At 37.9% G+C, this 27,997-nt stretch overlaps 1 long non-coding RNA gene across 2 annotated transcripts; it reads left to right on the top strand.

Annotated features, from left to right (window-relative positions):
* The first annotated feature begins 21,314 nt into the window (after nucleotides 1–21,314).
* Nucleotides 21,315–22,297, top strand: LOC122818764 (uncharacterized). Of its 2 annotated transcripts, XR_007765091.1 has the most exons (4): nucleotides 21,315–21,596; nucleotides 21,658–21,981; nucleotides 22,043–22,112; nucleotides 22,243–22,297. It is a non-coding gene; the product is annotated as an uncharacterized LOC122818764 (long non-coding RNA). The 2 variants fall into 2 exon arrangements; XR_006368264.2 differs by lacking the exon at nucleotides 22,243–22,297 and having other exon boundaries at nucleotides 22,043–22,225.
* The last annotated feature ends 5,700 nt before the right edge of the window (nucleotides 22,298–27,997 follow it).

The raw sequence follows: 27,997 nt of genomic DNA, 5'->3' as shown, positions 1-27,997 counted from the left end.
CGGGTGCATAGGCAGCAGGTTACAGTTATAAAATACAGCGAGGGAGATTAAGAGGGAATAAAAGAGTTTTAGCAAGTTTAGGAGCGTAAGTTACGCAAACAGAGATTGGAGATTAAAAAAATCTAATAGAGATCTATTTAAAATTACTAGAGTAATTGTTAGGCTAATCTTTGTAAATAAATACACACAGAACACTCGCACAAAATCACTGAAAAAGACAAAAACTCGGAGCACAAAAGTAAACACAGCTGTTCACAAGCGACGCTAAATCGATTTGATTGTTTGTCACCTGCCCAATTTAATTGTAGACATTTTTACTGGAGTAAATCTGCCAATATTAGGATATATTTTTACGCTGGGAACTATTTATCAGTAATTGTAGGAGAAAAGTACCTGAAGTAGACTATATTATAAGTGGTTGTAGATGTGTACTGTACTAGAAGTGGACTTGTTGAGGAAAAAGAATCGGAAATTTTTTTCACTTGGCTGGGTTATATTTTACACACAATGGAAATAAAAAATATATTTTGGGAATATATGCGTTGAATAGTATAACTGGAATATTTTTTGTATTTTACTGGAATTGTTCTCAGTGTACACTAGTGGGCAAGAGAAACTAGATTATTGTCGCGCACAAATAACGGAATTGAAAAACATGTACTAAATGCCGTTGCGTGGGATTAATAACCTTTGGATGTAAACAATAAAATCATACAGAAAACAAGGAAGAACGCTATAGTCGAGAGCTTCGACTATCAGATACCCGCTATGGAGATATATCAGCAGCAAAGGAATATTGTAAAGCGCCACCTACCGGCTATTTCGGTATATGTTATGTGGGCAGCAGACAGGTGTAAGAGTTTAAGGCGTTTGGGGGTGTTAGAGTAGGCGTGGCAAGCATTTTTGGGTCAATCGAAAGGTTTTGATGAAACAAATCCACATAAGCAAAATAAAAATGTAATCTAACATGACAACTTTTTTTGGGGTTACGGGCACAATTAGTCGAAATAGGGTATGAATGTATAACCGGCAAATAATAATTGTAAGTAAAACCTATCTGAAGCGGATTGATCCACCGCTGATGCTGCAAAAAATCCAAGAAAGCTACATGTTAATTGCTGCTTTGTCCAACGTTCTAAAAAGTGTTATACGAGATTAGCAAAGTAAAATCAAATGGTGGTTATATTAAAAAACTATTATTTATGTCTACATATTTTTCGAAAACAACTCAAATTTCCTTTAGAATAAAATTATTATTATTATCAAAGAAACCTTGAACATCAATCGAAACAGTTTCTTAGTACATTTTTTTAACGTTAAACGACTACGAAACAGGGACTTCCAATCTTATTTGGGTTCCACAGGATTTTTCCGAAAGTTTGTCAAAGAGAACATCGATCTGCCGATAAAATTAAGCATGTTCACAGCCTCAGCCGCTATCCTCAGGACGTTTTTAATATCACCACGGAGATTTCTGCTCGCACCCAGAGGGCTCACTAAAAGAATGAAAACCTCTGACCAATTATGATTTTAAAGTGTAGGTAACATTTTGTTCAAACATATTTTCTGGTCGTGCCTAAATAAATGAAACACGAAATAATATCTGATTCATATAACATGGGACATTTTTCGATGCAAAAAACGTTATACTCATTGCACCAACAGGTTGCTCAAGCTTATAAGTCTTGAACTAAGTGCAGTATATGCAAAAAAATGCTGGGAAAATAGTAAGTTCAGTTGTACTGCACTATGTACTATGCATTAATATAAGTTCAAACACATTGTAGCACTTGGCCACAATACTTTACTACAAGTCTACTACCCAAGCAGATCCCCAAGTGCTCGGTAATATGACCACTCATGAATGCACTGGGAATAGACATTGCTTAATCAGCATAATTGTTATGCGCGGCCGCTCTGTCACCAGGTGAACATAGTACCTACCTCTTCCACGGCGACCCTCCGTCAGCCTTACACCTTTACACATAAGCATCGACCGCAGCTCTGTCGGCAGACATGCCGATCGTTACCCATATGCACCAGTGAAATAGAATTAAAGAGCATTCAATAAAATAACAATATAAATTTAATTCTCTAAAAGGTGATGTATGGAAATAAAATAAATACTTAAAGCAACAAAAACGGATATTAAATTAATTCACTAAATGGCGATGGATGGAAATAAAATAAATACTTTAAATACCAAAAGCGGATAAAAAAAAATTCTCTAAAACACAGAAGACAATATAAAATTGTGAAAAGACGCCAACTGGAACTAGGATTGCTTGTCCTCTGGGACAGACTACAAAACGCAATATTGAGGCGCAGGTGGCTTGATCGCTGAAAATATAGAAAAGCCCTGGAATCGAGGGTACGAAAAACATGGGGGTGACATGTGGATAAACTCCTGCTCTACACTGCTCCAAAAATTAGACGCACTTTTTGTTTGTTTGTTATATATATATGGACGTTGATGCACTTCGAACAGAACAAACAAGTGGCCCAACGACACCAAGCACGTGCTTGTTACGCGCGGGCCCTTTTATCAATTTGGGCAAAAAATGCGAGTTCGCGAGGAAGATACATACATAAAACAAATAGAGACGGGACACAAATGAAAATAAAAGGCACAACTAAGAATTGAGCAAATGAGTTAAAATATTAGTTTTTAATACCGGGATAGATGTTGAAATGCAAATTATATGATAAAGTTTATTATAGTTATTACATAGAACGCTCGTGCAGACAAAAGTTTAAAACATCGTGGCAAATTTAGAGGATAATAATTTCGTGTTAGTCTAGCAGGAACGTTGAATGTTAGGCGGTTTAAAAGATCTGCAGAATTAATGTCACCTCTTATAAGATTTTGTATAAAAATAGTACCAAGCCATGTTTTACGATTTACAAGTGAGGGTAAGTTAAGCAATTGTAAACTACTCTCGTAGGACGGTAGCCTTAAGTTTTGATTCCAGTTCAAACTATGCAGGGCAAATAAACGAAATTTTTTTTGTACCGACTCAATACGGTCGACAAGGGAGGTAAACAATAATTTGGGCGTATAAGATTCATCAAATTCCTTCGACCAACGCTTTGTAAACCCAAGAACACTCATGGCTTTGTTAACAGTGGACTTAATGTGTCAGTCAAATTTAAGTTTAGAGCCTAGGAGAACACCTAAATCGTTAACTGAATATATATGGTCAAGTGGCGTATTCTTAAGAAAACAACTGATAAACGTAGTAACTGATAAAGTCATAACGTTGCATTTAAGGCAGTTCAAATTTAAAAGGATGTACTCACACCATTCATGAAAAAAATTAATATCCGACTGTAAGTTAAGTACCGACGCTATATCATTATATGATAAACAAAGCTTAACATCATCAGCATACACTAGTACACGAGAAAGTGTTATGATTGAGGCAAGATCGTTAATAAACAAAGTAGAAAGTAAAGGGTCCAAATGACTACCCTGAAGCACTCCAGATGTCACGTAGATCAATTTTGAAACAGCATTCTTGAATATAACCCTCTGAGTCCTACTATTCAAGTAACATGAAATCCAAGATAATAAATTACTAGGAAACCCAAGCTGATCGAATTTAAATAAAAGAAGTGAGTGGTTAACGGAGTCAAAGGCCTTACTAAAATCTGTATATACAATGTCAGTCAGAATTTTTTTCTTAAACCCATTTATTACAATAGATGACAATTCAAGAAGGTTGGTGGTGGTCGATCTTAGCTTAACAAAACCATGCTGATACGGTGATATAAGCGAGGAACATAAATGTTGCAAATGAGAAGTCATAATAAGTTCAAATGCTTTAGGAATTGCCGACAATTTAGAAATATCTCTATAATTTTGGGCATCTGCCTTCGCACCTTTTTTATGAAGTGGAATAATAAAAGAGTCCTTCCAAATAGAAGGAAAAACTGATGATGAAATAGACAATTTAAAAAGTGTAAGAATCGGTTTACAAATGGTTGACGCACAAAACTTAAGCACACATCCAGGCAATCCATCTGGACCGGGAGAATAAGTTGGCGTTGTTGTTGCTAAATCTCTTATGAGAGAGCTTTCGGTGATTACAGGGGAAAAATACAATTTGCCCTATTTAAGGGATTAGGATAGTTAGAATTTGACCAAGCCGTCAAATTATAAGTAGTTTGGAAAAACTCAGCAAATAAATCAGCAATTTCAGAATCCGTTGAGGCCTCCATTGAGTTTAGACGTACCGATGAAGGCAATGCCGATGACTTACGCTTGGCATTAACAAAGTTGTAAAACTGTTTCGGATCGTTTGAAATTTCAAATGTACATCGACTTAGATACATAGAATAGCAATGACTGTTGAGAACATTAAAATCTGTTCGAGCCACCACATATTTCAAAAAATCTGCTGGTCTACCCGATTTTTTATCCTTTTTATAAGTGTTAGATTTAAGTCTTTGAAGCGCATTGGTAAACCAAGGAGGTCTGTTTAGGTTTGAAAGAAACCAATCAGGTACGCATTCATTAAAAAACGTATTTAAGACTGTATAGAATAGTTCAGTGGCACTTTCAATGTCTGTACAATTGTACAAGTCTGTCCAATTATAATGAGAAATCATATCGTTATGTTTATTCACATTTACGAAAACATCTCATTTTAGTTGGAGAAACTAAAGGAGAGAGGGTATCAGAGCAGGGCAGGCGAATTGTCAGTTCCATAGTTAGATGATATATCTTCAGTAAATGCAGAGAAGTCAGCATAAAGCTTGGGTAGCTTCATATTTAATCCCCTAACATTTTGATACGCCAAAATTAAACTTTTTAGTTTTTTGACACAGTGGAGGGCGTGTTATTTGTTCTCGGTTTATTTGGAGGAAATTCTTTAATTACTAAATCGTCATTAAGCCAAAAGCTTTCAGAAAGTAAAACATTAAAAAGCGAGCGTATGAAAATCAAAATTATTCAACTGCAATATCTTCGGATGGGAATTTTTCACGTATAAATTCCAGAACATCCTCAGATGTGGTATCTGGGGTGAATCTAGAAACAAATAATTGCTTCCTTTATGGAACAACTAAAAGTTTCTTACGCCCCCCAGCAGCAGTCTTAACCTCACTAGGCTGAGATCCAGGAACAGTACCTAGAGGAACGGTCGGCACCGATTTCTTTCACTTAGCCAATACAGTAGCTTTTAGTCCGGAAACATGGACTTCACTCGAGCTAGCTGTATAAATACGCACAGTTGGTTCGCATACCCCTGTGTCGACAGGAACTGCTGCTAGTTCGTATTTGGGTTGGATTCCATGGTGGTATTAACGGCGGTAAAGCTGGCTTTTTTGCGTTTAGGCGACTCGGTTAATAATTTTTTATTGTTAAACTGGGCACAGACGGTATTAAACCCCTCATTGAGTTGCCTAAAAGCACCATGGATATTCAACAGGCTATCTCGAGTCTGCTTCATAAAGCCGCTTATCTGAACCACCATTTCTTTGCAGGAACCACATGACCACATAAGACCAGAGTTAAGACCAATAAAATCTTTAACTCTGCCGGTGAATCCTGCACATTTGACGTGCATCATCGAATCGCAGAGCCAGCAAAAAATAAAGAGGTCTTTCGTTAAAGACCCAAGTGTGCATATTTACTTGGAACAGACAAGGGACATTATAAGACAAACAAATGAAAAATGAAATAAAATATCAAACATACCTCAAAGTAAATTTGGCACTGGGATAATACTCAAAAATCACAAAGGCACAAAACACAAAAAAAATAAGAGTGCGAGATCGCGAAAATTTATCAAAACGTAAGAGTAAATCAAGCAAGAGAGAGAGAGAGAGTTGCAGAAAATAGCACCGAAAAAGTCTACCAGAAATTCAGCGGGTGCATAGGCAGCAGGTTACAGTTATAAAATACAGCGAGGGAGATTAAGAGGGAATAAAAGAGTTTTAGCAAGGAGCGTAAGTTACGCAAACAAAGATTGGAGATTAAACAAATCTAATAGAGATCTATTTAAAATTACTAGAGCAATTGTTAGGCTAATCTTTGTAAATAAATACACACAGAACACTCGCACAAAATCACTGAAAAAGACAAAAACTCGGAGCACAAAAGTAAACACAGCTGTTCACAAGCGACGCTAAATCGATGTGATTGTTTGTCACCTGCCCAATTTAATTGTAGACATTTTTACTGGAGTATATCTGCCAATATTAGGATATATTTTTACGCTGGGAACTATTTATCAGTAATTGTAGGAGAAAAGTACCTGAAGTAGACTATATTATAAGTGGTTGTAGATGTGTACTGTACTAGAAGTGCACTTGTTGAGGAAAAAGAATCGGAAATTTTTTTTACTTGGCTGGGTTATATTTTACACACAATGGAAATAAAAAATATATTTTAGGAATATATGCGTTGAATAGTAGAACTGGAATATTTTTTGTATTTTACTGGAATTGTTCTCAGTGTACTCTAGTGGGCAAGAGAAACTAGATTATTGTCGCGCACAAATAACGGAATTGAAAAACATGTACTAAATGCCGTTGCGTGGGATTAATAACCTTTGGATGTAAACAATAAAATCATACAGAAAACAAGCAAGAACGCTATAGTCGAGAGCTTCGACTATCAGATACCCGTTATGGAGATATATTAGCAGCAAAGGAATATTGTAAAGCGCCACCTACCGGCTATTTCGGTATATGTTATGTGGGCAGCAGACAGGTGTAAGAGTTTTAGCCGTTTGGGGGTGTTAGAGTAGGCGTGGCAAGCATTTTTTGGGTCAATCGAAAGGTTTTGATGAAACAAATCCATATAAGCAAAATAAAAATGTAATCTAACATGACAACTTTTTTTGGGGTTACGGGCACAATTAGTCGAAATAGGGTATGAATGTATAACCGGCAAATAATAATTGTAAGTAAAACCTATCTGAAGCGGATTGATCCACCGCTGATGCTGCAAAAAATCCAAGAAAGCTACATGTTAATTGTTGCTTTGTCCAACGTTCTAAAAAGTGTTATACGAGATTAGCAAAGTAAAATCAAATGGTGGTTATATTAAAAAACTATTATTTAAGTCTACATATTTTTCGAAAACAACTCAAATTTCCTTTAGAATAAAATTATTATTATTATCAAAGAAACCTTGAACATCAATCGAAACAGTTTCTTAGTACATTTTTTTAACGTTAAACGACTACGAAACAGGGACTTCCAATCTTATTTGGGTTCCACAGGATTTTTCCGAAAGTTTGTCAAAGAGAACATCGATCTGCCGATAAAATTAAGCATGTTCACAGCCTCAGCCGCTATCCTCAGGACGTTTTTAATATCACCACGGAGATTTCTGCTCGCACCCAGAGGGCTCACTAAAAGAATGAAAACCTCTGACCAATTATGATTTTAAACTGTAGGTAACATTTTGTTCAAACATATTTTCTGGTCGTGCCTAAATAAATGAAACACGAAATAATATCTGATGCATAAACCATGGGACATTTTTCGATGCAAAAAACGTTATACTCATTGCACCAACAGGTTGCTCAAGCTTATAAGTCTTGAACTAAGTGCAGTATATGCAAAAAAATGCTGGGAAAATAGTAAGTTCAGTTGTACTGCACTATGTACTATGCATTAATATAAGTTCAAACACATTGTAGCACTTGGCCACAATACTTTACTACAAGTCTACTACCCAAGCAGATCCCCAAGTGCTCGGTAATATGACCACTCATGAATGCACTGGGAATAGACATTGCTTAATCAGCATAATTGTTATGCGCGGCCGCTCTGTCACCAGGTGAACATAGTACCTAACTCTTCCACGGCGACCCTCCGTCAGCCTTACACCTTTACACATAAGCATCGACCGCAGCTCTGTCGGCAGACATGCCGATCGTTACCCATATGCACCAGTGAAATAGAATTAAAGAGCATTCAATAAAATAACAATATAAATTTAATTCTCTAAAAGGTGATGTATGGAAATAAAATAAATACTTAAAGCAACAAAAACGGATATTAAATTAATTCACTAAATGGCGATGGATGGAAATAAAATAAATACTTTGAATAACAAAAGCGGATAAAAAAAATTCTCTAAAACACAGAAGACAATATAAAATTGTGAAAAGACGCCAACTGGAACTAGGATTGCTTGTCCTCTGGGACAGACTACAAAATGCAATATTGAGGCGCAGGTGGCTTGATCGCTGAAAATATAGAAAAGCCCTGGAATAGAGGGTACGAAAAACATGGGGGTGACATGTGGATGAACTCCTGCTCTACACTGCTCCAAAAATTAGACGCACTTTTTGTTTGTTTGTTATATATATATGGACGTTGATGCACTTCGAACAGAACAAACAAGAGGCCCAACGACACCAAGCACGTGCTTGTTACGCGCGGGCCCTTTTATCAATTTGGGCAAAAAATGCGAGTTCACGAGGAAGATACATACATAAAACAAATAGAGACGGGACACAAATGAAAATAAAAGGCACAACTAAGAATTGAGCAAATGAGTTAAAATATTAGTTTTTAATACCGGGATAGATGTTGAAATGCAAATTAAATGATAAAGTTTATTATAGTTATTACATAGAACGCAAAAGGACTCGTGCAGACAAAAGTTTAATGTACATCGTGGCAAATTTAGAGGATAATAATTTCATGTTAGTCTAGCAGGAACGTTGAATGTTAGGCGGTTTAAAAGATCTGCAGAATTAATGTCACCTCTTATAAGACTTTGTATAAAAATAGTACCAAGCATTGTTTTACGATTTACAAGTGAAGGTAAATTAAGCAATTGTAAACTACTCTCGTAGGACGGTAGCCTTAAGTTTTGATTCCAGTTCAAACTATGCAGGGCAAATAAACGAAATTTTTTTTGTACCGACTCAATACGGTCGACAAGGGAGGTAAACAATAATTTGGGCGTATAAGGGTCATCAAATTCTTTTGACCAACGCTTTATAAACCCGAGAACACTCATGGCTTTGTTAACAGTGGACATAATGTGTCAGTCAAATTTAAGTTTAGAGCCAAGGAGAACACCTAAATCGTTAACTGAATATATATGGTCAAGTGGCGTATTCTTAAGAAAGTAACTGATAAACGTAGTAACTGATAAAGTCATAACGTTGCATTTAAGGCAGTTCAAATTTAAAAGGTTGTACTCACACCATCCATGAAAACAATTAATATCCGACTATAAGTTAAGTACCGACGCTATATCATTATATGATAAAAAAAGCTTAACATCATCAGCATACATTAGTACACGAGAAAGTGTTATGATTGAGGCATGATCGTTAATAAACAAAGTAGAAAGTAAAGGGCCCAAATGACTACCCTGAAGCACTCCGGATGTCACGTAGATCAATTTTGAAACAGCATTCTTGAATATAACCCTCTGAGTACTACTATTCAAGTAACATGAAATCCAAGATAATAGATTACCAGGAAACCCAAGCTGATCGAATTTAAATAAAAGAAGTGAGTGGTTAACGGAGTCAAAGGCCTTACTAAAATCTGTATATACAATGTCAGTCAGAATTTTTTTCTTAAACCCATTTATTACAATAGATGACAATTCAAGAAGGTTGGTGGTGGTCGATCTTAGCTTAACAAAACCATGCTGACACGGTGATATAAGCGAGGAACATAAATGTTGCAAATGAGAAGTCATAATAAGTTCAAATGCTTTAGGAATTGCCGACAATTTAGAAATATCTCTATAATTTTGGGCATCTGCCTACGCACCTTTTTTATGAAGTGGAATAATAAAAGAGTCCTTCCAAATAGAAGGAAAAACTGATGATGAAATAGACAATTTAAAAAGTGTAAGAATCGGTTTACAAATGGTTGACGCACAAAACTTAAGCACACATCCAGGCAATCCATCTGGACCGGGAGAATAAGTTGGCGTTGTTGTTGCTAAATCTCTTATGAGAGAGCTTTCGGTGATTACAGGGGAAAAATACAATTTGCCCTATTTAAGGGATTAGGATAGTTAGAATTTGACCAAGCCGTCAAATTATAAGTAGTTTGGAAAAACTCAGCAAATAAATCAGCAATTTCAGAATCCGTTGAGGCCTCCATTGAGTTTAGACGTACCGATGAAGGCAATGCCGATGACTTACGCTTGGCATTAACAAAGTTGTAAAACTGTTTCGGATCGTTTGAAATTTCAAATGTACATCGACTTAGATACATAGAATAGCAATGACTGTTGAGAACATTAAAATCTGTTCGAGCCACCACATATTTCAAAAAATCTGCTGGTCTACCCGATTTTTTATCCTTTTTATAAGTGTTAGATTTAAGTCTTTGAAGCGCATTGGTAAACCAAGGAGGTCTGTTTAGGTTTGAAAGAAACCAATCAGGTACGCATTCATTAAAAAACGTATTTAAGATTGTATAGAATAGTTCAGTGGCACTTTCAATGTCTGCACAATTGTACAAGTCTGTCCAATTATAATGAGAAATCATATCGTTATGTTTATTCACATTTACGAAAACATCTCATTTTAGTTGGAGAAACTAAAGGAGAGAGGGTATCAGAGCAGGGGAGGCGAATTGTCAGTTCCATAGTTAGATGATATATCTTCAGTAAATGCAGAGAAGTCAGCATAAAGCTTGGGTAGCTTCATATTTAATCCCCTAACATTTTGATACGCCAAAATTAAACTTTTTAGTTTTTTGACACAGTGGAGGGCGTGTTATTTGTTCTCGGTTTATTTGGAGGAAATTCTTTAATTACTAAATCGTCATTAAGCCAAAAGCTTTCAGAAAGTAAAACATTAAAAAGCGAGCGTATGAAAATCAAAATTATTCAACTGCAATATCTTCGGATGGGAATTTTTCACGTATAAATTCCAGAACATCCTCAGATGTGGTATCTGGGGTGAATCTAGAAACAAATAATTGCTTCCTTTATGAAACAACTGAAAGTTTCTTACGTCCCCCAGCAGCAGTCTTAACCTCACTAGGCTGAGATCCAGGAACAGTACCTAGAGGAACGGTCGGCACCGATTTCTTTGACTTAGCCAATACAGTAGCTTTTAGTCCGGAAACATGGACTTCACTCGAGCTAGCTGTATCCATACGCACAGTTGGTTCGCATACCCCTGTGTCGACAGGAACTGCTGCTAGTTCGTATTTGGGTTGGATTCCATGGTGGTATTAACGGCGGTTAAGCTGGCTTTTTTGCGTTTAGGCGACTCGGTTAATAATTTTTTATTGTTAAACTGGGCACAGACGGTATTAAACCCCTCATTGAGTTGCCTAAAAGCACCCGAGATATTCAACAGGCTGTCTGGAGTCTGCTTCATAAAGCCGCTCATCTGAACCACCATTTCTTTGCAGGAACCGCATGACCACATAAGACCAGAGTTAAGATCAATAAAATCTTTAACTCTGCCAGTGAATCCTGCACATTTGACGTGCATCATCGAATCGCAGAGCCAGCAAAAAATAAAGAGGTCTTTCGTTAAAGACCCAAGTGTGCAGATTTACTTGGAACAGACAAGGGACATTATAAGACAAACAAATGAAAAATGAAATAAAATATCAAACATACCTCAAAGTAAATTTGGCACTGGGATAATACTCAAAAATCACAAAGGCACAAAACACAAAAAAAATAAGAGTGCGAGATCGCAAAAATTTATCAAAACGTAAGAGAGCACGAGAGAAAATAATATTTTATCGACTGAGCGTGGCTTATGCGACACTAACAACTTTCAGCACGAACAAATACAAAGTAAATCAAGCAAGAGAGAGAGAGAGAGTTGCAGAAAATAGCACCGAAAAAGTCTACCAGAAATTCAGCGGGTGCATAGGCAGCAGGTTACAGTTATAAAATACAGCGAGGGAGATTAAGAGGGAATAAAAGAGTTTTAGCAAGGAGCGTAAGTTACGCAAACAAAGATTGGAGATTAAACAAATCTAATAGAGATCTATTTAAAATTACTAGAGCAATTGTTAGGCTAATCTTTGTAAATAAATACACACAGAACACTCGCACAAAATCACTGAAAAAGACAAAAACTCGGAGCACAAAAGTAAACACAGCTGTTCACAAGCGACGCTAAATCGATGTGATTGTTTGTCACCTGCCCAATTTAATTGTAGACATTTTTACTGGAGTAAATCTGCCAATATTAGGATTTATTTTTACGCTGGGAACTATTTATCAGTAATTGTAGGAGAAAAGTACCTGAAGTAGACTATATTATAAGTGGTTGTAGAGGTGTACTGTACTAGAAGTGCACTTGTTGAGGAAAAAGAATCGGAAATTTTTTTCACTTGGCTGGGTTATATTTTACACACAATGGAAATAAAAAATATATTTTAGGAATATATGCGTTGAATAGTAGAACTGGAATATTTTTTGTATTTTACTGGAATTGTTCTCAGTGTACACTAGTGGGCAAGAGAAACTAGATTATTGTCGCGCACAAATAACGGAATTGAAAAACATGTACTAAATGCCGTTGCGTGGGATTAATAACCTTTGGATGTAAACAATAAAATCATACAGAAAACAAGCAAGAACGCTATAGTCGAGAGCTTCGACTATCAGATACCCGTTATGGAGATATATTAGCAGCAAAGGAATATTGTAAAGCGCCACCTACCGGCTATTTCGGTATATGTTATGTGGGCAGCAGACAGGTGTAAGAGTTTTAGCCGTTTGGGGGTGTTAGAGTAGGCGTGGCAAGCATTTTTTGGGTCAATCGAAAGGTTTTGATGAAACAAATCCATATAAGCAAAATAAAAATGTAATCTTACATGACAACTTTTTTTGGGGTTACGGGCACAATTAGTCGAAATAGGGTATGAATGTATACCCGGCAAATAATAATTGTAACTAAAACCTATCTGAAGCGGATTGATCCACCGATGATGCTGCAAAAAAACCAAGAAAGCTACATGTCAATTGCTGCTTTGTCCAACGTTCTAAAAAGTGTTGTGATGTTTATTGGTTATCCAAATAACAGTTTTTCGAGATTAGTAAAGTCAAATCAAATGGTGGTTATACTAAAAAACTATTATTTAAGTCTACATATTTTTCGAAAACAACTCAAATTTCCTTTAGAATAAAATTATTATTATTATCAAAGAAACCTTGAACATCAATCGAAACAGTTTCTTAGTACATTTTTTTAACGTTAAACGACTACGATAACAGGGACTTCCAATCTTATTTGGGTTCCACAGGATTTTTCCGAAAGTTTTTCAAAGGCTATGCCAACATCGCTCGACCATTGACGAACCTTTTAAGGAAAGGCACATAGCTTAAATTTGAGGCCTCGAAAAATATAAAATTAAGGTAACATTTTGTTTAAGCATATTTTCTGATCGTGCCTAAATAAATAAATGGAACACAAAATAATATCTGATGCACATAACATGGGACATTTTTCGATGCAAAAAACGTTACACTCATTGCGCCAACAAGTTGCTCAAGCTTATAAGTCTTGAACTAAGTGCATTATATGCAACAAAATGCTGGGAAAACAGTAAATTCAGTTGTACTGCACTATGTACTATGCATTAATATAAGTACACACACATTTTAGCACTTGGCCACAATACTTACATACAAATCTACGATCCAAGCAGTTTCCCAAGTGCACGGTAACCACTCTTGAAGGCGTAATTTTCATGCTCTTCATAGTTCTCTTCCGCAGCAACTCTCTGTCAGTCTTAAACATTTATACACAAGCGTCGACCGCAGTTCTGCTGGCATCCCTGCCAACATAGCTTAGCGTAATAGACAATATTAGAATTAAAGAGCATTAAAAAAACAAACTTAAAGCGAGAGATCGATTCGCTTCTATCTGTCCCGTCCGGCGCAACAAGCCGGACCAAGAGCGCACATCTTCGATTTTGTATATATATGCAGCTGCATAGCAAAACCAGGCAGTTTTTAGATGCGAGGCTTAATTTTGTTTACCTAGGTAGGGGTAAATCTAAAACTTTATATATCTCTTCTCAAAACATTTTTATAATGTATATCTATTTATTGGAAAAAAAGAGACTTAATACGATTGCCTAATGCAGGGAAAATTCAAAAGAAAAAAAGAGAGGTGGTCAACCCCAGTAACCTGAGAAGAAAATGTAAAAGTTAAGAAAAAGTTAGAGAATACGTACAGAGAGCTAGATGCGTATAAAAAAAGAAAGACATGAAAATAGCATGAAAACCAAAGTGACCTGCAGATTGTAAATGATACTCGTGGATTCTTTCAACAACGCAAGAACCCTAGAACAATAAATAGAATGAATTGGTCAAAATTATCCAAATTATTGATCAAGATAAAAATCTATTAATTGTCAGAGGTAGGTATAATTTAAATATATCGATATCGACAATTTTAAATACCACTTAGACAATAGATCAAGAAGTAGACCTAAGGGAAAGTGAAGATTTCGATTCCGAAATTAAAGAAAAAAATGTATATGATACGACTTTTCTTGCAATTATTACAGTAATAGAAGCAGAAGAAGAAGAAAAAAAGATAAAGACTCAGATCTAAGTTTGCCAGCCCAAAGAGCAAATTTAAAAGATATCTCGAAAAAATACACATTTAAAGATTTGTAACAGCTTTGAATTTGCCTAACTTGACTAAAGCCACATTCGAAGATTTGGCTGTAGAAGTCATTAAAGCAAATATAATTGGATCTAGGTGCATAATGAGCTAAAAACAAATTCTATCGTACAAAAATTGCAAGACACTGTAGTCAGCGAAGACAGCTTAGGAAAGCTCTTTGAATCCTCGTACATTGACGAAGACCTTATAGCCAAACAGAGGAAGCCACCACCACAATGGTTAAAAATTTTGATCATGGCCGCTTAAAAAACAATTTTATAGGCAAGCAACTTCTCAACTATGAATGAAGCCGTGACTAAGTTCACACAATGTAGTACTATAAACGTCAACTCAATATTGTACACAGCGGGGAAACAACTATCGGTGTAATAATTTTAGAAATAATTATCTCGGTAGAGGCAATGGTCGCGATTATTTTTAAAATAATAAATAATAATATAATAACAATTATAATCGGAACAACGGACAGAACCATAATAATAATAATTATAGAGGAAACAATAGAGGAAATAAACACCAAAAATAAGGTTATAACAATAATAACAACAACAACATAAGGGTAGCCCAAAACGCTTCGGGAAACTCCAAACAATCTTTAGAAACAGCAGTAAAAAGTATTACAATTCACACCATCAATGTCAGCCAAAGCACCTTCTTCACATTTATATATGTAGCAACGGGATAGAAAAAAGTCTTTTTAACAGACACAGGTATCATTATTAAAAGAAAATTCTGTTGTTTTTGACCATGCTGGAAAACCACTTCGGCGTTAGCATCTGGAATACGCCGCCCCTCCACAGCGTCTCAAACGGATAAGTGGAACGTTTCCACAGCAGAGCTTGCCAGATGCCTCAAAATTGACAAAGGCATCAGCGACACCGTAGAATTGATTTTACTGGCCACGACAAAATACAATAAATCTATACATTTTATACTAACCAAAAGCCCATCGTTGATGGTCGAATTTTAGTTTGGGAAGAGTTCGCATTTGTAAGACACTCAGCGAACCTCTCGGAGTACAGGCGCGTAGTCAAAGAGACAGATGGAATGACCAACATGTTCCCACAATTGCATATGCAAAAACTCTTGAGCGTTGATACCGCTCACTTGCGCGATCTGCTCCAGCAATCAAGCATCCACCATAGAGTAGCCAGCAGTTTAGACTTCCTAGGTGCAGCCTTAAAGGTAGTGGCAGGAACGCCAGACGCCGAGGATTTTGAAAAAATTAAGTTCAACGAATTTCAACTCATTAATGCAAACAATAGGCAATTAAATATTAATACCAAAGTCCAAGACCAAATCAATAGAATATCCACTACTGTCAATCAACTTCTGAGGTCGGCTTAAGAGTCCCAAGTTGATACGGGACACCTATACTAGATGTTACTAGCTCGTAATAGGATGATGGCAATGGAGCTGCAGAATTTAATGCTTGCAGTCGCTCTTGCGAAAATTAATATCGTTAGCCCTAGCATACTAGATCATGCAGACCTAGAAAATGTGTGGATGGAAGAGCCCACTGAGACCGCCATCAAAGATGTTTTGTCCGTAGCGTCCGTCAAAATTTTACAATCCGTTAACATCTTACATTTTGTTATTAAATTTCCTAAAATTAAGTCAGCCTACAACAAAATTACCGTTTTCCCTGTGTCCCATCAGGGCACTATTCTCAGGCTGAAAGATAATGCGGAATGCAACGGGGAGATCCGCACGGTAAAAAACTGCTCCATAACACCAGGGGCTACATTTTGCCAACTGGCGCTAATAAGATCGGGCGCCCAGGAGCTCCTCGCTGGAGGCACTGCGCACTGCGAAATTCAACAAAGTGACTTGCATCCTGTCACTTACCTTGACGATGAAATTGTCATAGTAAATGATCGCCCGGCTCGTGTGAGGGTGGACAACGGCGCCTACGTCCACGTACAGGGTACCTACCTCATCACCTTCATGGAGAGTGCTACAGTCAACGAAACCCGATTTGTCAACCATGACACAGCCCAGAAAAGGGCTCCGGGAGTAGCCAGCTCGCCTTCTCTGAACGTCACTATGGAACGAAGCATCCTTAGTCTTCCATACCTTCATCGGTTGAGTGAACGTAATTTGGAACACATCAAAAGATTCGGAGAAGAGGTCAGCGACTATCGCTTACATCAGATAATGCTTATTGCAGGCTATATGCTGCGCGCTGATCTGCATCGGATTAACCTTCCGACGATTCACCCAGGCGAGAAGAACTACGGCCCAGCTAAAAGAGATGATCGCCAGGCTAGGGTCGGCCGAGGGCGGCCTCATTCCTGAGGGGGGAGTAGTAAACTAAGTTAACCGAGCGACGGCAATGACCGATCGTTCGACAGCTCGCTCCGGCCAAACTGCTGTCACAGCGTCTGGCCGGATGCCCGTGCATAGCCGGCTAACACAGCATATTTGCGTGGCCGCTATCGTATCCAATTTTTAGCCTTAAGGCAGTTCTGTTTTATACTTCGAACAAAGAGCACGCTGCTCATAAACTTAACTCCGGCAACCGTCGTTAGAAATCTTATTATTATCACCCTGATTAAGTCTCTAGGCCAGCAGGAAAAGGAGAATAGTTTTCTCCCAACATAATCGTCCTAATTCTACAGTGAATGACCAGTAACGAGGAAAAACTCCCCCGCGTCCACAAACTTGCCAGCGACCAGCTACCTGGCCGCTTCTTAGTTACCGCCACCGCTCGGGGTCAACATGCGCACACGAGCCTAAGGGCAGCATTAGGATATCCCCTTCAACTGGACGGCTGCATGTGATCACGCTCACATCCATTGGGGGAATATCATAATCTTATAATTTGTATGTACTATGCAGAGTGCGAATAGCGGAATAAAATAGTTGTAAAACTTCGCTTATGTTTGTTTGTTGGTGTGATTGTTTGTTACCTGTCAATTTAATTGCAGACGTTTTTGCTGGAGTAAATCTGCCAATATTAGGATTTATTTTTACCGCCGGGAACAATTTATCAATAATTGTAGGAGAAAAGTACCTGAAGAGGACTATATTAGAGTGGTTATAGAGGTGTACTGTACTAGAAGTACTATATTTATGTATATATAACCCTGCAACTGGAACACAGTAAAAAAAAAGTGCACTTGTTGAGGAAAAAGAATCGGAAATTTTTTACTTGGTTGGGTTATATTTTACACACAATGGAAATAAAAAATATATTTTAAGAATATATGCGTTGAATAGTAGAACTGGAATATCTTTTGTATTTAACTGGAATTGTTCTCAGTGTACAGTAGTGGGCAAGAGATTATTGTCGCGCACAAATAACGGAATTAAAAAACATGTTTTAAATGCCGTTGCGTCGGATTAATAACCTTTGGATGTAAACAATAAAATCATTCAGAAAACAAGCAAGAATGGTAAAGTCGAGAACTTCTACTATCAGATACCCGTTATGGAGATATATTAGCAGCAAGGGAATATTGTAAAGCGCCACCTACCGGCTATTTCGGTATATGTTATGCGGGTGGCAGACCGGCTTAAGCGTTTTAGCCGTTTGGAGGCGTTAAAGTAGGCGTGGCAAACATTTTCTTGGGATTATCATATTTTGCATTTTGAGAATTTCGAATTAAATTAATAAAAACCTGGCGACACTAACATTAAGCTGTTAAAAAAAAACGGTCAAAAAAATAATGATATTGATAATATAAATAAGTTTTTATATCACTGAAACTAGCAACAATCCTTGAAAATTTAACATGGTTTTATTAACTTTGATAATTTTTTAAAGCTACAAGGGTATGCAAACTTTAACGTGCCGAAGTTTTAATACAATTTTACCAAAAAACCTTTTTACCCAAATATTTCTACAGGGCTTAGAGGACAAGATTAAAAATACGCACAAAAGAAAAGATTATATTAGTGGCGAAAATTTTAATTTAATATAAACTAAAAAGACAACCGGTTAAAATTGCAACTGAGTAGCCCCAATATAACCAGCATAATGGGCAACAACCGCAATCTACCCGCGATTTCAGTATTTTGGAGGGGTAGGCGGCAGACAGATCAAAATAAATGAGCCATTGTGACCGTGATTTTTTAGTCAACCAAGTATAGACTGTAAAGTACACACAATTTTAAGACAAACACAAAAAATAAATTAAAATTATTAAAAAATATTTAGCTATTGTCCACACGAAATTAAATATTATTTTAACATATGCCTCCGATTGTATCACAGGCACTACTGCACGATGCAGCAACTTATGCTTCTCGCTTATTCCTACGCACTCCTAAGGGGCGAGGTTAAATGACGCAGCAACACAAACGCCATAAGCATCTAACAAGAGAGTACAAAACGCACTAATTTCTGCATCGTGCGTTCGTAGCAATTCAATATTAAAAAAAAGTGCTCCAACTTATTAAAAAAAAGCTTAAGGGAGCAAATAAAAATTGAGATATATTAGCAGCAAAGCGATATTTTAAAGCGCCACCTAACGGCTGTTTCAATGTGGGAAGCAGACAGATTTAAGCGTTTTGTCCATTTGTGGGCGTTAGAGTGAGCGTGACAAACTTAGTTAATCAACCAAAAGGTATTGATATTCTAGCATGAAAACTGTGGCCGCCACGGCTTTTGGTGGTTTGTGGGCGTTAGAGTGTGCGTTCGAAGATGTTTTTGGGCTCAAACTATTGGTATAGCTGAGTTCAATGCATTTCAGTTAAAAAGTTGTTTCTAGGATTGTGGGCGTCAGAGTGGACGTGGCAATCTGCTGACAAACTGGCAAACTTTCTCTACGCAGGAAGCAGAAATCTGTATGCCAAGACTCACTCTTCCAGCTTTTATAGTTTTGAGATCAAAGCGTACATACGGACAGAGGGACATGGCTATACCAAGCATATATAGGTTTTATGTTAAAACAAGAAAGGAAGTTAACTTCGGCAAGCCGAACTTTGTATACCCTTGCAGTTATAAAAAATAATCAATAATTAATAAATATAAAAATTTATACTCCGAATATTATATATATCTTAAATGTCAAAAAGCCCCAAAGCTATAATTTGTTTCACATTATTTTCCACCAATCATCCGATCGTTCCTATGACAGCTTTATGATATAGTCTTCCGATTTTAATAAAATTTAATTCGAAATGTCGTATAAGTTAAAAAACACCGAAGATATAATTTTTCAATATTATTTTACCACTAATTTTCCGATTGTTCCTATGGGAGCTCTATGATATAGTCGACCGATTTTGATAAAATTTAATTCGAAATTCACAACTAATTTAAAAAAGTTATATACAAGCTTATATACATATATAATTTTTTTTTTTTAATTTTTTCCCCGATAGTTCCTATGGGAGCTATAAGATATAGTTCTCCGATGCGGTTGGTTCTGACTTATATGTTACCTGCAATAGAAAGAAGACTTTTGGGAAAGTTTCAGCCCGATAGTTTTAAAAGTGAGAGACTAGTTTGCGTAAAAACGGACGGACAGACGGAGGGACAGACGGACGGACAGACGGAAATGGCCAGATCGACTCGTCTTGATCAAGAATATATATACTTTATGGGGTCGGAAACGTCTCCTTCACTGCGTTGCAAACTTCTGACTGAAATCATTATACCCTCTGCAAAGGGGTGTTAAAAAACAGCAAAGATATAATTTTTTCATATTTGCCGACTAATTTTGAGATCTTTTCTATGGCAGCTCTATGATATAGTCGTCCGATTTTGATAAATTTTAATTCGAAATTCAGAACTAACTAAAAAATATTATTTCCAAGCTTAGAAGGCTATATGATAAAAAAAACCGAAGATATAATTTTTGTTAAATTTATTCCCCGATAGTTCATATGGGAGCTGTAAGATAAAGTTGTCTGATCCGGCTGGTTCCGACTCATATACCACCTGCAATAGAAAGAAGACTTTTGGGAACGTTTCAGCCCGATAGCTTAAAAACTGAGAGACTAGTTTGCGGAAAAACGGACGGACAGACGGAGGGACAGACGGACGGACAGACGGAGGGACAGACGGACGGACAGACGGAAATGGCCAGATCGACTCGTCTTGTGGCGCTGATCAAGAATATATATACTTTATGGGGTCGGAAACGTCTCCTTCACTGCGTTGCAAACTTCTGACTGAAATTATTATACCCTCTGCAAGGGTATAAACAAGAAAGGAAGTCAACTTTGGCAAATCGAATGAAATTTAGGCAAAAATCAACGTTAGTAGCACCATGTTCAATTTTTAAGGATTGTTGTTAGCTTCAGTGATACTAAAAATAAAATTATTCCATTACTTCTCTGACAGTTTCATTGACAGCTATATGTAAGAGACGATTGATTTTCATTAAATTTAATTCGAAATTCTTAAAAATTTTTAAAATTATATTCTCAATTTAATAAAAGAATATGTAAAAAAAAACCAAAGCTAGCATTTGTTTTATATTATTTTCCCAAAATTTTTCCGGTCATTCCTATAACAGGTATATTATATAGACGTCCGATATTGATAAAATTAATTTCGAAATTCAGAACTAATTATAAAACGTAATATCCATGCGTAGGGGGTTATATGTTAAACAAGAAAAGAAGTTAACTTTGGCAAGTTTGTATACCCTTGCAGTTATAAGAAAGCAACTTTAGTAACACCATGTAAAATTGTTAAGGATTATTGTTGACTTCAGTGATATTTAAAAAAAACAAGGACCCGTTACTCAGGTTGAGGGAGAAAAATAAAAATGGAGATATCATAAAGCAGCAAAAAAATATTCTAAAGCGTAACCTACCGCCTATTTTGGTATATGTTATGTGGGCGGCAAACAGTTTTAAGCGTTTTATCCGTTTGGGGGCGTTACAGTAGGCGTGGAAAATATTTTTTAAGTCAGAATAATAAAACAAATACATTTCTCATAGAATCATGTGAGACGTTTTCAGCCAATGATTCCTCACTCATCATGTGGTCGAGGGTGCACAAATGTGACTTTGTTAGTTCAGGTATCTTATCGATTTCCCTAAACTTCATTAGCTGTTACGAACTGCTTTTTTTTGGTGGCAGTGCCGCTAGCTCAGTCTGCCTCAGGGCAGAGTTCCCCTAATGCCACAGCTTGCAACATAAAAAAAATGGACAACTCCGCTGTCTCGCATAACTGAAACTATCGGAAATCACTAAGAACAAAACGTAAACAAAGGTGAATATTTAAAAACATCGACGATATTCGGGCCAAGCGCTTCCTCCCTACCATGGGTACCCTCTATATGCTGCTGGGCACCACCCAAACTCTGCCGGACGGCGCCCCTCCTCGCGACTACGGCGGTTCCATCTTCCCCACTGGGACATTTACTCACACATGGTAGATTTTACAAACATTTCATGAATATGGTAAGTACAATCATTTATTTTCATTTTCCTCCTAGCCGATCTATCCTTCCTTGCCTTCAAGACCAAGACTTGGCCACCGTCTTCAGGACTTAATCGAAGTATTTAGTCGAACTCCCAAGTAAATCTGCAAAGTATGTAGTCAAACTCCCAAGTAAATCTGCCGGGGCCCTTTGTGTCGGGACCCTTGTTGCCCTATAAATGCTTAATAATAAATACCGAACTCTATTTTAACTAACAAACTACAACTCACTTTTATTTTAGCTGCATCTGCGTGGTTCGGCAATATGGCTGCGACTATACCCATATCTGCTGATCATCTTCGCTTCTACCCCCGCCAATCCCAAAATTGGGTCATTGAACACATGAATGCCATTTAAGATAGTCTCGGAGCAAACCGGGATTAATCCTCAGATGGCCCGCCAGATTCATCCCACTGCTCCAACTATCGCCTTATCGACCAAACCTATCGATAGAGTCACTCCCATCATCGACTCCAATTGCAACATAGCGTCTGATTTAAATTGTTTTCTTTTGTAGCTACTAAAGTGGTATTTGATGTTTCCCTTATCGCCTCCAGGATATAACCTGAGATCAAATGTAGTATTATGCATCCAACTATGTCTTCGAAGGAATTCAGTCGTGAGTAGCAAGTTAGTTATGATCGATTCTTTACCGTAAAGGTTGACTAAGGGTGGCACTAAGTAAGTATTGGGTTACCTAATTGTCGGAAGGCGATAAATTGTTAGAAAAGGCTTGAAAGGTCGAGGTAGAGCGCTGTAGAACTATATGATGGGGTTTTGTGCAAGCTCGATAACGAGATGATTGGTATGTTAAGACTCCCCATGTCCCCAGCTTAGACAATTGATGCAAAGACCTATGCTTTTTGCAAAATTTTTAAACCGACCTAGTACTGGACTATTTACAAAGGAAGTACATTCATCAAGAAAATGTTTATCTGACTTGCAAAATTGACACTTGGATTTGAGTTCATTGGTATGTCGGTACTGCTTATGCCGTTTTACTATAAGTAGGCTTGTTAGCCTGTTTGGAAGCTCTTCTGTAAGTCGTGGATTCCTCAACCGCTAAGCAATCTTTCCATAACAGAATACACCAAAATCTTAACTAAGTTGTTCTTCCTAACGCGAAAGCGTTTTGGAAGCTACTCGCTTTTACTCGCTGTATGTTCACTGGGACATTTAGTTTGCTTAATGCATTTAGTGTGTGGTGCCAGCTAGCGGAGTTGAATGCTTTTTTAACATCCAGTGTTGCCGCTATGCAATACTGCTTAGTGCCTTTTTTACTGCATCTTAGAGAGGCCGTTGGCTCCGACAAGGGCACCTTCTAGCCGGGAGTGGATTGTTCTTTCAAGAGTTTTACCAACCGCTAGCTTTTCCCCCTTTGGTATGGGTACCAACCGCTGAGTTTTCCAGCGACTAGGGAACACACCTTCTGTTAGGCATGTCAAAATACTCTTTTGTGTTTGCTTTTTTTACTATTTTTAGTATTTTATTCGGGATTCCATGAGGTCCCGGTGCCTTGTCGTCTTTTATTGTCTTCAGAACCTCGAGGACTTCTTCATTTCTTGTGAGCTTTATGCTCCTCGTGTTCACGATCTGTGAGGTACGCGCCATACTCTCTTGCTCAGTGAATAGTGTTTCAACTATCCTTTTTAGGCTGACTACTCATATCGGCGACGGTCTACTAAATGCCTGAAACCGTTTTGTGACCCCCAAGGATTGGAGTCTATTTCTTCGCATATATTCTTAAAGCACCTACGTTGCTTTCTTTTATGGATTTTTCCAGGGCTCGTATTTTTCCCTGTAGTATATCTGGAGTGTCCTGAATTTGAGCGTTGGTATCCGCGTCTTGCCCTATGGGTTTCTTTCCCTCCATATTTGCCGACTAATTTTGAGATCTTTTCTATGGCAACTCTATGATATAGTCGTCCGATTTTGATAAATTTTAATTTGAAATTCAGAACTAACTAGAAAATATTATTTCCAAGCTTAGAAGGCCATATGATAAAAAAAAACCGAAGATATAATTTTTGTTAAATTTATTCCCCGATAGTTCATATGGGAGCTATAAGATTTAGTTGTCTGATTCGGCTGGTTCCGACTTATATAATACCTGCAATAGAAAGAAGACTTTTGGGAACGTTTCAGCCCGATAGCTTAAAAACTGAGAGACTAGTTTTCGGAAAAACGGACGGACAGACGGACATGGATAGATTGACTCATCTAGTGATGCTGATCAAGAATATATATACTTTATGGGGTCGGAAACGTCTCCTTCACTGCGTTGCAAACTTCTGATTGAAATTATTATACCCTCTGCAAGGGTATAATATGGAACTATCAGATACCCCGTACTCAGCTTAATGGAGCAACAGGGAAACGGGGGTAAATAATCAGCAAAGCGATATTTTAGGGCTCCACCGCCTATTTCAGTAGAAGTTATGTGGGCGGCAGACAGACCGTTAAAACCATTTATGGGCGTTAGAAAGCACAGGAAATCTTTGAATCTGCAAGCCAAGCTTGGCTGTTCTAGCTTTTATATTTTACGAGATCTCAGCGTTCATACGGACAGACAGATAGGCGGACAGACGGACTTGGCTAGATCGAGTCTAGTAGTGATTCTGATCAAGTACATATATACCCTTAATTTAAAAAAAAAAACCTTATTATATTTATTCTTAAACTATTTAGAATTATTTCCATTTTGAAACTCTCGTGCTCCTATTTAATTTACGATCATAGTTTTGAGGTTTGAAGCTCTTAATTGAGAGAGTGTAGTGGTTTTCTTATAGTGTGAGAATTTTCCATTGGCTTGTTTACAATAAGATTTGGGTGTCTCGAGGACAAGTCCAAAATGTGAGTGTGTATGTGTGGGCGTATGGACATGTACATAGAGGTACGTGGTGCTAGGCATATGTCACATACATATTATTACAATTTATAAGTTATGCAAAATCAAAATCACAATCGCGGCATCATTTATTAGGATAAGTAGTACAAATTATTGTCTATATTTTTTTCTTTTAAATATTACAAAAACATACATTTCTTAATTTCTCTGTGTTGTTTTTCTTTTGGGTGTAACCGGTAATGGGTAGACGACTGCTAAACCCTTCCGAGGAACAGGGGGTGGAGTGAGAACCTTGTCGCTAACACAAGGATGCGAAGTATGTTAGGACTTTTCCGAGGGTTTAACGACGGTTGAGTTACTCCACGGGAAAAGGGTGGTAATGAGTGCCTTGTTGCTGACATGAAGGACGTATGACAGGATCGCGTCGCGGCTCGAGTAATTATGGGAACTACAGTGCCGGATTACAGGCAGAATCGGAACTGCTGTGACTGATAACGAGGGTTAATCGTTAGTAGAAAATATGATTCCTTTGAGCTTGAGTTAGTAACTAACTATTATTCTGTTGATTGGAGCGTAAATATTATTTTGAACCAACATTGGTATATAAGACATATTCTATGTCCATTGTTTACGTCGAGGGCAGCTGAGCTACGTAGATTGAACGCCCTTCGCTTGTTTCTTTTTGATGAGTGATCGTCCATGCTACTGTGTCAGCAGTGTGCAGTACTGTTGTTCTCTTCGACCAAATTAACTGCTCCATGAGCAACTTTGGCTGCGAACATTCTCCCCCTCCATTGTAATGTTTCGTCAATAAAACGGAGATTAGCTTATGTTTTCCGCCAGTTGTCGATATGTTGCTCGTCCGTTATAAGGATCTGGTGTATCAGTTCGCGTGCGAGGTGAAGGCTGCCCGTCTGCACAAGGAATGCACATGTGGACACGTAGTTCGATTGATTTCGTTTGGCGTGACCCAGCTGGCCGTGCCATCCAACTTTATCCTGAGTTCTTCATTATATTGGATGATGGTCCCTTTTTGGTTTACTTGCAAATGTGTCATCTTGGGACGATAATTGAGATTCCGGTGTTGAATGAAGTTACGCACTTAATAAAGTTATTAAGTTTTTGTCCTTACTCACATATATTTTGTGCTGAGGTTTCATTTTCAGTCTTTTGCAATGGTGCCCGTTGATCATTACGAACTTGTACTGGATATCGACGGTTCAATGAGTTCTGCCCGTGTCCCCAATTGTTGGTCTGCACTGGATAATATTCCTGTGTTTTATATATGCCGCCATAATCTTTCAATCTTGATTCGTTCTTTGTGTGGACCTATTATAGATGGCCTGCGTTATCCTCTCAATTGGCCTGTGACGGTCCACCCTGGCTTGTTTGTTCTTCTTCCTCAGAATCGTTTTGCTGTTGGTTGTCTGATTGGCTGTGCTTGCTGTTAACCTGAATGGTCTTCCAATTCCCATTGCTGATCCGCGATTACGATACCAACAGTGACTCGGGTCAAGAGTAACGACTGCGTGACCTTCGTTTTTTTGTATTGTTTTGTTTTGTATTGTACTTTTTTACTCAATTACATCTTAAGCATGTCTGTTTTCTTTTTTTTTTGAGTTGATGATCTGCTCCGCAGTGTCTTCTTGGCCTTGTTTGCCTTACATTGCGCTGTACTGGTCCCTTTGACATATTGGTACACTGCTTCAATTTCTTCACGGTTAGTGCAAAATGTCGGTCTCAGTGATCACTAATCGCTAGATACCACGTCTCTGTCTTCCTTTCAATTATTAGATTTTGGGTGACGACCGGAATTGGAGTCAAATTATACACGTAATTCCATTTCGTTAACTAGTGGTATCCATAACCTGATATATGTCAAGGACGTCCTGCGTAACAGGTAGCCGTCCTCCCTTCGTTCCTTTCGTAGCTGACTCACGAAGATTAGAGCTGGGCTAGTCCAGTTAAAATATTGATAGCGGCTGTCTGCGTCCTCTTGATGTTCCCTGCTAGAAGTGTTAGCTCTGACGTTACTTGGCTATGCTTCCATGTGTCTAATCCTGCGTCCTATTTCATCAGTGCTGGTTTTCATCACATATATTGTACTATCTAGGATCGATGTCAAATTTTTCAGCAGCGTTTGCACAACTCCTTTGCTTGAATCTTGTGGATGACATCCTCCATGGTTTGTGCATACTAGGAGTGCAGTACCGCAAATAGTCCGTTGGCGAGATTCCCTACCAGCTTTAAATCGCCTCTCCGTTGCCTCCTGCTCGACAATATTTATTACTGTTGGACAGGATCCGCTCCGCAGGCACCATGTACTCTTCTTAAATGCCGCCATTTCCTGTGCCAATAATCGCAAATAGAAATACGATATATTTGTACATTCTGTTAACGTCAGCGCTATTCTATTACTTAATTCGACATATGTTCCTGTGTTATTTGGTAGTGGTTCCACCCTAACTGGAGGGTCTGCCGTGATCGACACAGCATGGGTGGTGTTGGCCAGGACCAACAACACTATGAGCCGGCACATAACCTTGGGAACCTTCTAACCTTTTTCTTTATTTCTTATAACCCTTAATCGTCTAGTTGTAGTATTGCTAGTCGATGAATGCCTCTCGTGCATTCTCTTGCTGACGTCCCGATGTTAACGACTCTAATTTCCCCGTTCTTCACGGTGTATAGCGTTACCACTATTTCTAGTAGGTCTCCTACACTACACTACACTACCTTTTGCTAACTTGTCCATTTTGACCGATTTTGTAGCTCTTGTAAGTACTCGTGACTCCATCTTTTCAAAAAATCCTGTCTGACCTTGTCTATCTGTTTCCATCTGGTTGCCTGCCCCGATCGTACTTCCTTGTTATGAATATTGGGAGACGCAATCAAAGGTCCTCCGATCAAGAAGTATCTAGGAGTTAATGCGTTGTGGCATTATATGCTTTCTGCGACTCTTCCTCATCCGTTGAACCTTTTAAGCACTTCCAAGAACGCTAGAGTTGTTAGATCGGACACCACTTTCAAGTGTACTACCTTGGCTAAAAAGACCTTGTGGGGTTTCTTTCCTCGAATCTTGTATTGCCCAAAAAATGGTCCGTAATAATCTACCCTAACCTGACTTAACAACCTTGGTCGTGCCCGA

Source organism: Drosophila biarmipes, unplaced genomic scaffold (genome assembly GCF_025231255.1).
Source record: "Drosophila biarmipes strain raj3 unplaced genomic scaffold, RU_DBia_V1.1 ptg000008l, whole genome shotgun sequence".
Lineage (NCBI taxonomy): Eukaryota > Metazoa > Arthropoda > Insecta > Diptera > Drosophilidae > Drosophila > Drosophila biarmipes.
Note: the sequence above shows the minus strand (reverse complement) of the source record. Positions and strands in the feature narration are given on the sequence as shown.